This window comes from Macaca nemestrina, chromosome 9, assembly GCF_043159975.1.
Source record: "Macaca nemestrina isolate mMacNem1 chromosome 9, mMacNem.hap1, whole genome shotgun sequence".
NCBI lineage: Eukaryota > Metazoa > Chordata > Mammalia > Primates > Cercopithecidae > Macaca > Macaca nemestrina.
The window spans coordinates 84,462,180-84,476,279 of NC_092133.1; the positions used below are offsets into that span (position 1 = coordinate 84,462,180).

General features: G+C 45.0%; 1 protein-coding gene across 8 annotated transcripts in view; it reads left to right on the plus strand.

Moving 5' to 3' along the window:
* The window catches only part of LOC105486681 (anthrax toxin receptor-like), an 84,712-nt gene that overhangs the window by 948 nt on the left and 69,664 nt on the right, over positions 1–14,100 (plus strand). For 4 of the 8 annotated variants that reach the window (XR_011607886.1, XR_011607889.1, XR_011607892.1 and 1 more), the window contains exon 1: positions 4,533–8,968. The exons of 1 other annotated variant lie outside the window; for it this stretch is intronic. The gene's annotated coding sequence lies outside the window, so the exon portion shown is untranslated. Of the gene's footprint in view, positions 1–659; positions 8,969–14,100 lie in introns of those variants that run through there. 3 more of the 8 variants (XR_011607888.1, XR_011607885.1, XR_011607887.1) reach the window with 3 other exon arrangements.

The following is a 14,100-nucleotide window of genomic DNA, read 5'->3' on the forward strand; positions in this document are numbered from 1 at the left end:
TCTATAGGCTTCCTTCTCTTTTGCAAGACAAAATTCTTCTTAGGTTTTTCCCCTAAGGTGACTTCTTGGCCATAATTGTTTGCATCCCTTCCCTCCCCCCACCGCCAATCCCTCTCTCTGTTCATCTTGTAGTGCCCCATTATTCTCATCCAGGGCTTGTGCTAGGTGCTGGCATCATCAGCCAGATCCTTTCTCCAATAGATTATATCCAAAGATCTGCACATGTAACCCGTTCAGTGCCTTTCCTGGGAAAAAATACATAGATGATCAAATTATGAATCTCTGAATTTTCAGGGTCACCTGAAAGAAAATACCTGGTTTTAGATACAAGACAATTGAATCCTTTTCTTGACATTTTGCCTTTACTCACAGAGGTACAGACGGCACAGCAGGAAGCTAAGCCTTGCAAAAGCTTTTAGGGGACATTGCCACCCACACCTTCTGTGCAATGCCAGGTGCAGGGGAGGGAAGGGACAGGATACAGACCTGGGTTATGGGAAGACGGTGGAAGGCCAGGGCTTTGCACTTGAAATCTTTGGGTGAGACTGACTGGAAATGAGAAATAAACAGTAAATTTCTAAAATATGTAGTTGCTTTGCCTCCTTAGAAATAATGGAACCTGATGTGGTGGTGTATTGTGATCTTTAATGATATTCCAGCTTTTGACCAGCTTCTGTGGAACATCTCTACCCTGCCCTGCAGACTACCCTGTGACTGCTGGAAGTCCAGGCCCTTTGTTGCATGGAGAGGATGCAAACCACGTGCTGCAGCTCCCATGCCCTTTCTGAGCAGATTCCTCAGAGGGGGTGCCTCATATCAGAGATGAATTTCAGCCACTGTCTCCCAAAGAGGCAGATACAGAAACGTCACTCCTCTCAATGACCCTGAACAAAGCACTCAACCTCTCTGAGCCTCAGCTTTCCATCTGTAAAATGGGCTCTGGCTAAATTGTCTCTCCAGTCCATCCCAGACCTACACATGTACGACTAGTTGGATGAAGCCAGTTCTCCCTCTTTCTTCAAGAAAAACTGGTCTGCTTGAAGCCCCATTGCTGAGCTTCCATGAGCTCCCACAGAGAGACATACACACTCACACACATACACTCACACATACAGTCACATATACAGACACACACACAGTGACACACATGCACTCACACATACAGACACGTATACATATACTCAGAGACACATAAACTCACCCGCACACACACAAATTTACACACATATGCATATACATTCACACACATGCAATCACACATACACAAATACACACATGCACTCCCTTACACAGGCTTGCAAACTCATGCTCACTCTTTTTCTCACACACACACACACACACACACACGCACACACATCTCCCCAGTATAGCTAGTATTGTTCCTAGGTACAGCAGCCTGCCTGTGTCATCCTTCTGGTTCTGCTGCACCCGGTACCACCTCTGCAGGCGCCCCGCTGGGCTGTCTTCATGGCTGAGACAAAGTTTGCCAACCACAGCCATGCCGCCCTGAACAGGAGAACTGTCCAGCATGCCCAGAGTTAGGATGTGACAACCCTCTTCTCAGCACTAAAAATGGGGACACAAGGTGTCACAGCAGGACAGAACATTTGCTGTCAGGATGCTTCACCGTATAACATTAAGACTTAACATTTTTTGACTACGTAAGTGTCTACACGACAGATGCTCCTACAGCTTATTTTATTTAATTTTCACAACCACATGAGGTCTTGATCCAAGTGAATTTATCTTCAACCTGACAAATGTCATCCTGATAAACTCAGGGCAGCATCCCAGCTTTTAGAGACCATAGTGGATTTGGTCACTGCCAACTGCTGATTTAGATACCCCACCCAGCTTCACACTCCAATGCTAACATCCAGATCTGAGTAAGAAGAATGAGGAGGAGGAGGAGAGAGCAAAGGAGAAGACGAATATGTAATGATGAGAAAGCGAGGGAAGATGAAAAAAGGAAGGGGAGACATAATAATAGCAACGAGGAAGAAAAGGAGGAGAGAAAATGAGGAACTATCTGGGGACCTTTCATCCCACCCAGGACCCGCGAGGGTCACTGCTGTTGCTGCATCAGCACCATATGGAGTAAGGTCAGAGAGGCCAGGGCACAGGATGTCCTCCAGAACCCCAACAGAACAAGGGCCAGATCAAAGTCCCTCAAGGTGGAAAATGACATGAGTCTGGCTTCCCCTCATGTCCGTCTCTCCCTTGCCTACAGACTCACAGCCTTCCGCTTACTCTAGGATCATTCCCAGGGTCAACATCAGATTTGAGTCTCACCCACCTCCAGGCTTCATCCCCAATGCCTCTCCCACAGCACCTCAGATCTCATTCCAGGTCACACCATGCCCTGGCCAGGGCGTTCTCTGGGTCAGGGCCCTGAGCACACACAGCAGCCCAGCGCTGCCTGGCTCCTGCTTTCCTCCAGGGACCCGCCTGCGCCCTTTGCACCTGCAGATCCTCCTCTGTCCAGACCACTGTGGGCACAGTGCAGCTGCACCTTCCTCCCCTTCAAAGACACCAGCTGCCCTAGACGGCGATGGATCTATGAAGCCCTTGTTCTCCTTGCTCTGAACATGATATGAAAAGATGCTTTGTGGTTGTCAGCTCTCCTCATTAGGCTCAGCTCATGCCTGGGCTCTTGCCCCCTGACACTCTTTACTGACCCTCGTCACTCTGTCATTGTGAGTGTCCTGGGAAGGGCTCCTCTTGGCTCTCGTCCCTCTGACCTCAGCAAGACCTCCCTCTGAACCACACAGACATCTCTCATTACCACCCCACATCCTTCCTACTTGGAAGAACCAGATTAATTCCAGGTCTCCCCCACTGCTTTGAGAGCCCCCAGATCACAGGAAATCAAGTGATGATCTTTGAAACTTTCTGAAACTGAGCTCCCCAAGTCTACAGGGGATCTAACCATGCCTCGCCTTCTCCACCAACACAGAGCACACCTCCCCAAGGCTCCCAACCCACATGGGCCACAAATCGGGGTCCGCTATTACCCAACTCAGCAGGTGTTGCAGCCTGGGAGATGAAGTCTCACCAGCCCCACCATGTTAAAAGCTTGTGGTTCTTGGTTTATCACCCATCCCCTGGGCCCTGACTGCGTACTGATCATTCACTCATCTGGGAACCACTGGCCACATTCTCCCACATTATACCTTAACCAGGTTGTTCCAGGTAACCGAGACTCCAATCCAGCTCTGCTGTATCCAACCTGTGACCTTGGGCAAAGTGTGGATCATCGCCATGCCTCTGCTGTCTCACCTGTAAAGAGGGTCACCTTGGCTCTCTCTTCACTGGATTGTTGGAAAGATTAGATTGATTAGTATAGTCAAAGTGCTAAGGAGCCTGGCTCAGTAAATGTTAGGGGGATCAGTTCTTATCACACTGAGTGCAAAGGGATAGAGTCTACTCCATGGAGGCTTTCCCATCACTCCTGAGCTCTCAGGGACCAGTGACCAACAATGTTTAATGAATGACCAAATGGCCTGGGCATTTTTCTTCTTCCCGCTCCAACTACAGAAGAAAGAACTCTTGGCAAACAGCTGGATAACCTCTTTTTCCTGAGATGTCTGAAGGCACCCGCCCCAAGCCAACTGGCCAGCCTCCAGCTGTTCTGAGCTGCAGGTCAGGCACCAGATCTTATTCAAAGACGCCATATACCCCCGACCCCCCACCGAGTGCTTTGCTGCATCTACCTTTCTCTTCAGCTAAAACAAGAGCAGAGAATACCTCCTGTCTTCCAATCCTTTGGTGTCCCCAGTCTCTGGAGAAGCTTCCCAGACTCTTTTGGAAGATTCCAGAGGACAATCATCTATGGGTCTCTTCTGCCTATGGATTATAAGGTCCTGGGGTTTCCTAAGAAAGGGAATACACCTGTTATCCTCCTGGCTCTGGCATATTGAAGAAACTAAACACTGAAGGTGATCCAGGCTTTTCCAGAGGCTGGCTGGTGGTGCTGGGGAGATGAGCACTTCCTGGCCAGCCCCTGTAGGCTCTGTGGCCAGCTATGCCTGGACCCTTCTAGCAGCAATGCTTGCTGTATTCCAGCAAAGCCAAGTGCAGGAGTCCCAGGATAAGGCAGCCCCCAGTCCTGCAGTGAGGGCGGCCCTAGTACAACACAGCTTGGCCACATGGACCCTCATAGGGGTGGATGCGATCCCATCACCCACTCAGATGCCCAAGACTGTGCAGAAGCAGGGCCAGTGAAAGCAGAAGGCAGATCCGGTGCTTCAAGGGGCCCTGCTGTGCGGATTGAGAGTCTGCCATGTACATGGCTGAAGATGGCCAGGACACAGAACAGGGAGCAACAGCAAGTACTCATTGCCTATGGCCCAACAACGCCAACAGGCAATGAGTTGTGCAGTGTGGAGTGATATATCAGACATAATATGTGCTGAGGCTGAAGCAACATGGAAGTCACATAATGGGACTGAGTTAGCCCTCGGTGCTCTGCCTCCAGGGCATAACTTGTGTTCTAAGTCAGCCCTGCAACTCGCTACCTGCCTGACCTCAGGCAACCACTCTAGGCCTCCATCTCCTGATAAGTAAAACAGGAACGGTGATCTTCACTTCAGGGGCTCACTGACAGGACTCAGCAGGGCTCTGCGCATGCCAGGCAGCAAGAGCACAGGAACAGCAGCTATCTTCCTAATACAACTAGAGAATAAAGGTGGAGCCCAAGATGGTGGTCCCAATTCCACTGGCAGCCTTCAAGGAAAAAGTCCGTGATTTTACTTCAGTTACACCTTCCGACCTTCCCAGGTTCCTACGATAGCATCACCCTAGGATAAAAGTACTGAAGCCCAAGACTTAACCTTGTAGTTTAAAAAAAAAAAAAAAAAAAGATGTGATTAAATCTTTACCAAATGTGCCACCCACTGAATTTCTGAAAAGAAATCTGCTAAGCCAAGCAGATACGATGATTAAAATTATTTGAAAAGTATACCCCTTTCCCTAAAATTTTGATATGTTGGAGGTCAGCGATTAGATGATTTAAAAGGGAATTTAACTCTTTATTCCAGAAAAAGTCTCATAAATCAAAGTTCCATGCACAGACCTATGATTTTGTCCAACACTCTTTGATCTAAAGTGAGCAAATTCTTTCATTAAACACACTTTAATCTACTTCCATAATATTTAATCTCTGTTCATTTCTGTGTGATTTCTCTATGACCATATTTCCTTTTCTGCATCAACTGAAAAGTTAAATTAGCTCAACGATCACAATAAACTCCATCATCAGGTTAAATTATTTCTAAGAATCCCAACTTCAAGCTTTAGCTGGTTATTAACAAGATACACACACACACACACACACACATATACACACACATAAATATATGTATGGTATGTGTTTGAATATACAGACACATATATCATAAAAACTCATTAAAAATGAAACCACATCTCTCTGACAAGATTACATTTTTTAACAAGCAGCAGCAAAAAATGCCTTGATGTATAATTCTTCTCTTTTATCCCTCATAAATGAATCTGACTTGGTTTTCTAGATTTTTTTCATTTAGTATGCATCTAAGACAAGTTTTCATATTAATGTAAAATATTTTTATCTTGGTCCTCCTGATGTACACAAAAACATTAATTTCTTTTTTTTTTTTTTTTTTTTTTTTTTGAGACAGAGTCTCGCTGTGTCTCCCAGGTTGGAGTGCAGTGGCGTGATCTCGGCTCACTGCAAGCTCCGCCTCCCGGGTTCACGCCATTCTCCCGCCTCAGCCTCCCAAGTAGCTGAGACTACAGGCGCCCGCCACCACGCCCGGCTAGTTTTTTGTATTTTTAGTAGAGACGGGGTTTCACCATGTTAGCCAGGATAGTCTCGATCTCCTGACCTCGTGATCCACCCGCCTCGGCCTCCCAAAGTGCTGGGATTACAGGCTTGAGCCACCGCGCCCGGCCAAAAAACATTAATTTCAAATGCCAAAATTATTGTTATAAAATGTCTAATGTCTCTCTCAGGAGTAATTAGGTAACTTCATTTCTGTACATCAGTGACATTGGCAACTACATATTTTAGAAATTTACTGTTATTTTCTTATTTCCAGGCTCCCTCAAATGTTTCAGGTTGAAAGCCCTGGACTCCCACTGTCTTGCCACAACCCAGCTCTGTATCCTGTCCTCTCCCTCCCCTGCACCTGGCATTGCACAGAAGGTGTGAGTCTCCTTTAAATGCTTCTGCAAGGCTTAGCTTACTCCTGCGATGTCTGTGCCTATTAGTGAAAGGCAAAAGGTCAAGGAAAGAATGCAATCAAGCTGTGACTCTAAAACCAGATGTTTTCTTTCGGGTAACTCTGAAAAGTCAGAGATTTATAATTTGATCATCTGTGTATTTTCCCCCTGAACAAGTTACATGTCCAGATCTTTGGATATAATCTATTGGAGAAAGGATCTGGGTCTGATGCATGGTTCTTACCCTAGCAGCAAGCCCAAGAAGATAATGGAGCAGCATGTCATGAACGGAGGGATGGGTGGATGAAGAGAAACGCAGCCCAACATGTCTCCCTAGAAGAAAAAATAAATCAAAAGGAGAATTCTTGCTTGCAAAAAATGAGCGTTGGATAGGGAGAATGAAAGAGAGAGTGAGGGGGAGAGAGAGGGAAGAGACAAGACAAGGAAATAGCCAATAAAGCAGACACAAGAAAAAGGGAGAGATGAGAGGAGAAAGAAACGGGATGGGACAAGGAGACAAGAGGTAGAAAGGCAGGGGACAGGAACAGGAATAGGACTCAGAGAGGACCTGGGAGAATGCGGGAGGAAGCTGGCGACAGAGGGAAGGGAAGGACCCCACAGTCAAGGTCAGGACTCAAGGGCGCTACCCTGGGGAAAGGCAGGGGAAATGAGATGGACCCCGCTGACCGCTCCCGCTTGCTCCAGGTCTTGGCCCACCTGAGGGCGCTTCTCTCCCAGGCTGTCAGGCGGCGCGCAGGGAGGGAGATGCCTACGCGGCCGCCACCGCCAAGGGCCCAGCTCGCGGCTCTGAACTTGGCGCCAGAGCCCTGAGGGCACCAGGCCCCGCCTTCCTGGCTGCACACTCCTTCCGGGCAGGGCTTGTGGGTGGGTGGCCCCGGCGCGGGAGGGTGCTGCAGGCCAGAGAACCCGCAACCCGGGAGAATGCCTCTGATCAGCTAGGCAGCCCAGCCCTCCCCGGGCTCAGCTCCGCGGACCGCCCTCTGCTGGCTCTGACTGGACCGGGCGCCGGCGCCTGCGGGAGGGCGAGGGCGTCCTTTGAAGGCGGCTCCAGCTCTCGCTGCCGCCCTCTGGCTCTAGGCTCCCCGACCTCTCACTCCTGGGCCAGGGGGGCCGCGGCGACGCGCCCCGTGTCTGTGGCTCCCTCTTCGCCGAGGACCCCCGTGGCCTCCCGGCCCTCCCTTCCCGCGCGACCTGGAGGCCCCGCGAGCGGCACCTCCCCAGCGCCCAAGTAGCCCAGCTCCTCCGGGAGCGTCCTGACGCCTCTGCTTCCCTGGCCCCTGCTGTGACCGCTCAGCACTTTGCCAGGAAGGGGGGCTCTGCGACCCTTAGAACATAGAGATGTCGGGGGACTTAACTGCCCCTGGAGGGTGGGAGGGGGCCAGGGCAGAAGGGCATGGTCTGGACGGAATGACCGTGGGTGGGTGGAGACTGCGCTGGGAGTTGGAGGACCTGGGGTTTCCCCTGCAGTGGGGCGTGAGGGTAGATGGGGTAGAGTCTCAGGTAATTGCAGTTCTTGGTGCTGTTGCAGGCAAGTGTGCATGGGTTACCTTGCTTGAGCCCAGGGTGCAAAGCAGCTTCGTTTGGAGAAGGGAGAATTCTTGAAGTTCTGAAAGGGAAACCACCCCGAGTCCCTGCTCCCTCATTCATTAATTCCGTCACTCAGTGGGTGTTCTGACGTCGTAGGGGTGAGTGGGTGCGCGGAGATACCGTGAGGAAGCGCCAAGTTTCTCTCCGAGGCTTTGGAGGGTCTGTTGCAAAGATGAGATCCTCAAGAACAAAGGTAAGTCTGAGGAGGGGGAAGTTGGGTTCAGAACATACATCGAAACCTTAGAGATGGTCCTGTTACAGGAAAGGGGTCCCCATCTAAACCCCAAGAGAGGGTTCTTGAATCTTACACAAAAAATAATTCAGGGTGAGTCTGCAGTGCAAAGCAAAAGCAAGTTTATTAAGAAAGTAAAAGCTACTCCATAGAGTGGGACGTTCCTGAAAGCAAAAGGTGGAAAGCCCCCATCCTAGGTATAATGCTTGTGTAGGTGGGTAGATGTGCTCTGCAAAAGAGTTTGTGATAAAGGATTAATTTTCTTAATTACTATATTTTGCAAGAATCAATATTATCTTTAAAGCAAAATTAGGAATGCCTTTGTTCTCCAGATATTGGGATATCTGGACACTCCCAAGTCTGGATCTGTTTAGTAAACTTTGTTAATTTGTTCCCTTAACTGTGAACATCTAGAGGCTAGGAATGCCTAGCTTTCTGAGAATGCAGCCCAGCAAGTCCCAGACTCATTTTCCTAGCCCTCACTCAAAATGGAGTCACTCTGGTTTGACTACCTCTGACAGTGCTAAAGCAAAACTTTACTTTTATGGAAGAGATAACATTGAGGAATAGAGAGAGACATCAAATCCGAAATGCAGAACATCAAAGACAAATTAAACAATTTGAAAGTCACCAAGCTCAAAACACAGATTTCCCAGGAAAGACTGGCAGTGAAACAGATGATAAAGTTGCCACGGCCACCAGTGATATGTCCTTGGGTGTCTCAAAAATAGAATTCTGTATCTATCTGGAATACAAAGTGTGAGCACAAAATGAAGGTATTGTCAGATGTGCAGAGTGTGAGTTTCTAACCTGTACAACCTTGATGAAAGGAGCAAGAATGTATATTTCAGAAAGAAGGAAACAACTTGGAAGAGTGGAGTTCAAGAAACGATGGTGAGCAAAGAAGCTGGGAACACGCTGATTAAGGTGAGTGGCTAGATACGGAAAATAATGACCATCACCAATATGGGGAGTTTTCTGAAAATAAAAGGAAAGAATAATTTCAGAGTGGAGACCAGTTTCAGGAAAGTTTATCCAAGCAGCTGGGGAGACCTTGAGCCATCTGAGGAGTCTGAGATTTCCTAGGCATGGGCCTACCTTCATATCCCTGCTGGCCTCTGGCTGGAAGAAGCCTGTGAGGGGTGTGGTCTTTCTGTGAATGTGGTGGTCCACTGATAGAGAGTGGATTTCCAAAACACTCCCTTCCCCCAGTCATACTCCCCAGAGTCAGAGATCTGATTGGTGCAGTTTTGTGCTCCCCACAATGTACTCAACTTGCCATTTAAAGTCAGAATTTGTCTGCTAAAATCCAATCCAGCACCGTGGCTTATGCCTGTAATCCCATAGCTCTGGGAGGCAGATGTGGGAGGATTGCTTGAGGCCAGTCTTTGCAACATAGCAAGAACCTTTCTCTCAAAAACAAACAAGCAAACAAACAAAACAAAACAGAAAAACAAAAAAACCACAGAAAACAAAATTAGTCGGGTGTGGTGGCGCACACTATACCTACTTACCAGACTATGGGAGGCAGGAGGATCACTTGAGCCTAGAAGTTCCAGGTTATAGTGAGCTATGAGTGCACCACTGCACTCTAGCTTGGGCAACAGAGTGAGACCCTGACTCTTAAACAGAAATTGGCTGGGCACTGTGGGATCATGCCTGTAATCCCAGGACTTTGGGAGGCCAAGGTAGGCGGATCATTCGAGGTCAAGAGTTCGAGACCAGCCTAGCCAACATGGTGAATCCCTGTCTCCACCAAAAAAAAAAAAAAATACAGAAACCGGATGTGTTGGTGCACACCTGTAGTCCCAGGTACTTGGGAGGCTGAGGCACGAGAATGTCTTGAACCCAGGAGGCGGAGGTTGCAGTAACCCAAGATCGCACCACTGCGCTCCAGCCCGGGCAACAGAGTGAAACCATGTCTCAACAACAACAACAACAGCAACAGCAACAACAACAACAAAAACAAAAACAAAACTAGCTATATATTTTCAAAAAGAGACATATCTAATACATAAGGACATTAAAAAGTTTAACATAAAAGGATGGGAAAAGATACAGAGATATGGTCGGGATGCTGGGGAAACCAAAAGGAAGTGGGAGTCTTCAGCACAGAGAAAGCGTGACCAGGGTTTGAGAGGATCAGTTCCCAATCAGCTGCGTTTTACAGACAGCCGTAACAATTCTAAACTTGCATGTGCCTAATAAAATAAAACAAAAAACATAAACTATAAGGAGAAATTGTGAAACCCACTATGCATTTGAGAAATTTCAACACGCATGTGTCGAGTAGACACAATGTTTCTAAAAATTTAGAAGATTTGAACAACACAATTAATAAACTTGGTTTTAATGGTCTTCTAAAGAATCCTCCCCCAAATCATGTATTGAAACAAATCTCAATAAAATTCAAAGAAATAGTGTCATACAGACCATGTTCTCTGATTATAATGTGATTAGGTTGGAAATCAATGACAAAAAGAATTTTTTAAAACCACATAAAATTGGAAGTTGAAAATGGAATGTATCAAAGTAGAAATCAACACTGAAATTAAAATATTAAAATCAACTTATAATAAAATATTACATATGAAAACTTATGAGATTCAGTGAAAGAGAAACTTAGAGGGAAATTTGAGGCCTATTAGGTTTATTTTGCAGCAAAGAGGGGTGAAAATAAAGAGCTAATAATCCAAATGAAAATACGAGAAAAAGAGTAGCAAAATGAACCCAAAGAAAGTGAAAGGTAGAGAATATTAAGTAAATAACTATAAATAGAAAACAAAAATACAATAGAGAGTAATAACAAAGCTAAAGGTTATTTGAAAGCTTTGCTAACATAGACAATACTCTAGTGAAATTGATCAGAAAACAAGACAGTGCTTCCTATCCTTTTTTGTTTTTCATTGTAATCTCCCCATCCTGGGAAATGTTTTAGGCTTTATTTTTCTTAATAACCTCTCCCCACTAACGCCCAAGAAATTTTGATTCCACATATATACTAGATTGCCCTTTATGTACTGTATACATATCTGTGCTTTATATTTTAGAAGAGTAAGACCCACCCAAGGCTAATTTTCACTCCTTTAGGAACAATATCCTCCCTGCTTGGAATGCCTAGAAAAAGAGAAGGCACAACTAAGCAATAATAGGAATTAAAAGGATGTATCTGTAGATAGAGCAGAAATATAAGAATTAAACATTCTGAACAATCTTATAACAAGGCATACTAATAAATGTTCAAATTCCTAGAAAAATATGTCATATGAATTGGCAGAAATAGAAACACTAAATAAGTGTTAGGGCTGGGCATGATGGCTCATGGCTGTAATCCCAGAACTTTGGGATCCAAGGTGGGCTTATCACTTGAGGTCAGGAGTTTAAGACCAGCCTGGACAACATAGTGAAACCCTGTCTCTACTAAAAATACAAAAATTAACCAGGCCTGGTGGTGTGCCCCTGTAATCTCAGCTACTCTGGGGGCTGAGGCAGGAGAATCTCTTGAGCCTGGGAAGCAGAGGTTGTAGTGAGCCAGCATCATGCCACTGCACTCCAATCTGGGCGACAAAGTGAGTCTCCATCTCAAAAATAATAATAATAACAATAAAATACATAGATGTTAGTCTGCTCTGGATGTCATAAGAAAATACCACAGGCTGGGGGGCCTAAACAATAAAAATTTATTTACTACCAATCCTGGAGGCTGAAAGTATGGTCAAGGTGCCACCAGGATTGGTCTCTGGTGAGACTCCTCTTCTTGGCTTGCAAATAGAGACCTTCTCATGGAGTTTTCACATGGCCTTTGTTCTGTGCATGCTTGAAGAGAAAACTCTGGTGTCTCTTTCTCTTCTTGTAAGTACATCAGTCCTATTTGATTAAGGCCTTACTCTTATGACCTCATTTAACCTTAATTACCTCCTTAAGGCCCCTATGTCCTAATACAGTCACATCAACTGGTTAGGGCTTCAACATACACATTTTGGGGGAGACCGAATTCATAACATCCAGGAAGTATTAAATTATATCATTTAAAAGTCTTCCCAAAAGAAAACACAAGGATGATATCATATCAGATATTCAAAGAGCAGATTATATTTATCATGTTCGAAGTCTTTCCTAGGAGAAAGAGCTAACCTCCAGGTGCATTTTATGTCTCCTATGACCTAATACCAAAAACAGATAAGGACAGCACAGAAATCGGAAAGTATGGACCCATCTCTCTCATGATCATAAATAAACAAAAAGTTCTAAATTATGACTAAACTCTAGCATGTTTTAAAATATCATGGCCAAGTGAGGTTTATTTATAACATTTTAAAATTGGTTTTGCATGCATTAATGTATCTAAACATACTAAATTCAGATTGCTGGACAGAAACACATGTTCATCACAAAATACCAGAAAAAGCATTTAGATAAAATTCAACACTTGTTTGTGACTTGTAGCAAACCAAGATTAGTAGAGAAACTTTCTAATCTGATAAAGAATTTCTACCAAAAGCTTTCAATGAATATCATTGTTAATTGTGATGTTAGAAACATTCTATTTAAAATCAAGAGTGCCTCCATCACTAGTCAACATTGGATTGGAGAACTAGTCAGCACAATGCTTATTCTTTTTTTAAAAAAAATTATATTTTACAAGAAATCAAAATGAATCTACAGATAAATTCATAGAAGACAGTTTAGCAAGGTGGGTCAATATATAAACATGTAAGTACATTTCTGTATATGATACACAGTTTAAAAACTTTTAAATTATCATTTACAATAGTAGTAAAATGTAGCGTATTTTGGGAATGCACTGGACCAATGAGGTCAAGATCTTTGTAGGGGAATTTATATGAAAGGCATTGGAAGAGACCTGTGTAAACGGACATGTGCCATGTGTCATATTCACTGATAGGACAACTCTTACTGCAGACCTGTTTCTTCCAAATGAATCCATACATTTAATGTTATTGTAATCAAACATTAAGAAGTTTTTGGGAGAGAGGAGGCTTGATGAGCTGATTCTAAAATTTATGTCAAAGAGCAAATAGCCAACAATTACCAGAAGTAAAAATGGTGGATGATTGACCGTATTGTGTGAAGACTTGCTGTAGAACTTTGTGTATGTGTCAGATGAGTCTAGGTTATCTTCTGGTTACCCCCTTCCCTCTCCCCATTTAATCATCTGAAAGGCACAAACTATATTTCTCATGTGTATATGTCATTCTCCCATGTATCCACGCCACGTTCCCAAGGGAACGCTGCACATCCTAGTTGCTCAGGCACCAGGCTGTTGGGGCCACCTGAGTCATACCTAGACTCTTAAACATTTTCTGTCCAGAAGTGGCACACATTACTTCTGTTAACTTTCCACTGGTCAATCAAAACCTGCCACGAACATGGCAGGGAGCACAGTACTTCCCTTAAATGGAAAGGGACAGTGATGGATGGTAATACAGTCTTCCCCCACATAGTCATTAAGATAGTGTGGTATGGATGCTGTCAATACAAGTCAATAGATAAAGAGGTTGGCAGTCTGGCCAACATGGAGAAACCTAGTCTGTAATAAAAATACAAAAATTAGCCAGGCACAGTGTGTATGTGAAGAACTGTGTGTATGTGTTAGATGAGTCTAGGTTATCTTCCGGTTACCCCCTTCCCTCTCCCCATTTAATCATCTGAAAAGCACAAACTATATTTCTCATGTGTATATATCATTCTCCCACGTATCCATCCCAGGTTCCCAAGGGAACACTGCACATCCTAGTGCCTATAATCCCAGCTACTTGGGACACTGAGGCATTATAATCACTTGAACCTGGGAAGCAGAGGTTGCAGTGAGCTGAGATGGTGCCACTGCACTACACAGCCTGGGCAACAGAGAGAGACTCCATCTCAAAATAAATTAATAAAAACAGATTCAAATATATATGGAACTTGAAACACAAGTAGTGACAAGATCAATGGGGAAAAAATAGAATTGTTGGGACAATTTGTTATCTACATGGCAAAAAATGAAATCAAATATCTGGCACAAATCACACTTATAAATTAATTCTAGGTAGAAT